The sequence below is a fragment of the Solea senegalensis genome, linkage group LG17 (genome assembly GCF_019176455.1).
Source record: "Solea senegalensis isolate Sse05_10M linkage group LG17, IFAPA_SoseM_1, whole genome shotgun sequence".
Lineage (NCBI taxonomy): Eukaryota > Metazoa > Chordata > Actinopteri > Pleuronectiformes > Soleidae > Solea > Solea senegalensis.
Window position 1 is genome coordinate 18,332,728 of NC_058037.1, and position 3,874 is coordinate 18,336,601.

A 3,874-nucleotide genomic window follows, 5' to 3' on the forward strand; every position below is an offset into this window, starting at 1 on the left:
AACAGAAGAGCCACAGAAACCGCACAAAAGTAGCGGAGTACATGGCGCAACTATTCCAGAAAGTGTCACTCCAGATGCGAAAATGATAAGTAAGAAAAAAGTACTTAAATTAAAGAAAACGCTAATACACTAAGGGAGCTGCTGTGTCAAGCTGCCGCTAGCACGGCACCTAGGCACCTTCTCATTTGCTCTGACATGCACTGTGAGCTGTAAGGTGTTATATAGACAGGTGTGTGCCTTTCCTAATCAAGTCCCTAGCAGACCACTTAGGTCACAAAATACAGGTTTACTTGTGGTTCCCAGAGTCTGTAAGAGCAGAATGGGAGGCAGAGCCTTCAGTTACCAGGCTCCTCCTCTCCTGTGGAATCAGCTTCCAATGACGGTTCGGGAGGCAGACACTCTCTGTATTTAAAGTTAGACTTAAAACTTTTCTTTTTGATAAGGCTTATAGTTAGAGCTGGTTCAGGGAAACCTGGACCATCTCTTAGTTATGCTGCTATAGACCTAGCCTGCTGGGGGATTTTCCTGTGGTGCACGCACATACACTCAGGTTTTGATTTTGACTTTTTATATGTCATTAACCTTGTCTCTTTCTCTCCCTAGTTTGTGTCCTTCCTTCCTTCACTCTCTCTCTCTCTGTATTCTTATCTTGCAGGTTGCAGGATCCAGATCAAGTTTTCAAGGCCATCCATATCATACATATCATCACCATTATTATTGTGCTATAATTAAAAGTCGATATCAGTAACTGTATAAACTTGTAACTTAATACAGTTGTTGTGTATCTGCTGCTGGTCACTCTCTCTCTTCTGTCTCTACCTCATTTCCCTCTTGTCCTTTCTCTCCCCCCTTTCTGCCCCCTCCTCTCCTCTGTCCCCCATTTTTCCTTTCACCCCAACCGGTCGAGGCAGATGACCGCACATCTCTGAGCCTGGTTCTGTCAAAGATTTCTTCCTTTTTAGAGGGAGTTTTTTTCTCTCCACTGATGCCTAGTGCTTGCTCATTGTGTGAACTGTTGGGGTTCTCTGCTGTCCTTGATGTTGTCTATGTACAGTGCCTTGAGACAATGTATGTTATGAGTTGGCGCTATACAAATAAAATGTAATTGAATTGAATAGATACTTTTATATCATGATGTGATGAAATCTAACGGCTTTTCTGTTAGCGTCGTAACAATACCTTTATTTGCTGCTGATTAATGACTCGTCGCTAATAAGCACACACACTAGTAGAACGCAAAGACACACACACACTTCGTTCATCATGGATTTGGTCCTAACGTGCGTCACTCTTCGTCCTTAGTTTGCGTCGGGCAGCATTTCAAACATTTACGTCAGCAGCTTAAATGCTTTGTGTGACGTCACTTTTTTGTAGTTCTATGAATGATCTGTCAATATCATTGAAAGGCGGGGACAACAATTATTGTGGCATGGGTCATTTGGGAAATACTTTGGTTTTATTTTTATTTTCAGTATTTTGTTACAGATGAGGTAACACCTATTGCTCCCAACTAGACTTGATTGTTTGGACTTGCTATTATATGTATTTTTTGTAAATAGCATTTCTTCCACTTGCACTGAGTGCACCTTGGGTTGGATGGGGGCCACACAACATCAGCCCATCAACCACGCCATCATTTGTTTGGTTGAATTAAAAAAGTCTTACTTCACAAAATTCCTCAAACTGTAGGAAAAAAAAGTGATTCAGAAGGTTAGAAATTTCAACATTTCAATTTCAATACAATACTCGCCTATGCTGTGAAAAAAACCCTGATGAAGATGATGATGAACATTCACTCAGGCACAGCGCAGACCTCAGCCTGTCATTTAGTGAGCATGAACAGCTCCTACTGCTCTTTTCTGTCTCCATCCATGTTGTGGTGTAGTTGTCAGTAAAACTACATGGTGCCGTCACCTGCATATAAAAGAGCCATGATGACAGTTCCTGTTTCATCTCAGGTGACAGAGCCAATGACGTCAGCATGATCCAGGCGTGGGCGTCAGCATCTCCGGGCAAGAGGGCATGCAGGTCAGAAAGTTTTTACATTACAATTAAAATATTTGAATCTGTGGATGTTTGTGGAAATGACTTTGTGTCAGAAAACGACTGATGATAGCGAGGATTATTTTAGATTAGCAGAGACAGTGCAGTGGCTGTTTGTTGTAATGTCTCTGTGGTCCTGCAGGCGGTGATGGCGAACGCTCCCACGTTTCAGTAATCTTCAGAAGCTTCTTCTGCTGGTGCTACTCTTGCCTGATCCTCTACTTCTTCTACAAAAACGCTGTGAGTTATATGTCATGTCATGTCATTTCGCAGACGCATTTATCCAAAGCGACTTACAATTGAATTGAGTACAATCAGCCAGGGGTGGAATCAAACTTGTGACCATTGCGACTATGATGTCTTTCGCACACAGGGTACCGGTCTTAACCACTGAGCCACTCCACCCCCAGTTAGTGATGGTTATGGAGAACCAACACTAACAGCAGATGCTGCTCACAGTTTATAGTCAGAGGAGGATTAATAAGAGTCGACAGTGATCTTCCTCCTCCTGATTTTTGTCTTTGTGTCTTTGGTTCCTCAGATGTTTGTTGCTCTCATCTTCTGATATCAGTTCGACTGTGGGTTCTCAGGCTCAGCCATGATTGATCAGTGGTATCTCATCTTCTTCAACCTGATGTTCTCCGCCTTCCCTCTACTCATCACTGCCACTGTGGACAAGGACCTGTCAGCAGAGACTCTCCAGCAACTCAGCTCTACATGACGGGCCAGAACTCAGAGGTCAGTCAGTGAAAACTTGTTTTAGCCTCTTCACAAAAGACCTGTGTAATAAAAGTTAACTTGACTTAAAACTGAACTTTGTAAACCACTTACTCTCCCACACACACACACACTCTCCCACACCAAAGTCCATAGAGAAAACCAGTGATTTTGACTTCACACACACAGGAGTTGTTAATCCACTGCTGCCTCCATCACTGAGTTCAAATGTCTTGTTCAGATTGACCTTAGTGTCACAAAGTGACCACACAAGGCAGCAGAGGACCAGCAGCTCCTGTGTCCCCGCCAGCTAAAATCACTAATTTTCTCTATGGACTTTGGTGTGGGAGAGTGAGTGGTTGACATGAACATGTCCCTTTTAAAATTACTAAAAAACGTAAGTTTGATTGATTGATGTTCCTGGATGTATCCGTCTCTCATGTCTGTCTCTGGTGTCCGTCTCTCATGTCTGTCTCTGGTGTCCGTCTCTCATGTCGGTCTCTGGTGTCCGTATCTAATGTCGGTCTCTGATGTCCGTCTCTCATGTCCGTCTTTAATGTGTGTCTCTCATGTCCGTCTCTGGTGTCCGTCTCTCATGTCCATCTCAGGTGTTCGTCTCTGGTGTCCGTCTCTCATGTCCGTCACTTCCGGTCTGCCTCTGTCTCTACTTCCTGTCTGTCTCCACTCTACTTCCTGTCTGCCTGTCTCTACTTCCTGTCTGCCTGTCTCTACTTCCTGTCTACCTCTGTCTCTACATCCTGTCTGCCTGCATTCTACTTCCTGTCTGCCTCTGTCTCTACTTCCTGTCTGCCTCCACCACTTCCTGTCTAACTCTGTCCCTACTTCCTGTCTGCCTGTCTCTACTTCCTGTCTGTCTCCACTTTTTTCTGTCTGCTTCTGTCCCTACTTCCTGTCTGCCTCCACTCACTTCCTGTCTTCCTCTGTCTGTACTTCCTGTCTGCCTCCACTCAACTTCCTGTCTGCCTCCACTCGACTTCCTATCTTCCTCTGTCTGTACTTCCTGTCTGCCTCCACTCAACTTCCTGTCTGCCTCCACTCGACTTCCTGTCTGCCTCTGTCACTTCCCGTGGTGAGGTCAGTGAATTGGATTGTC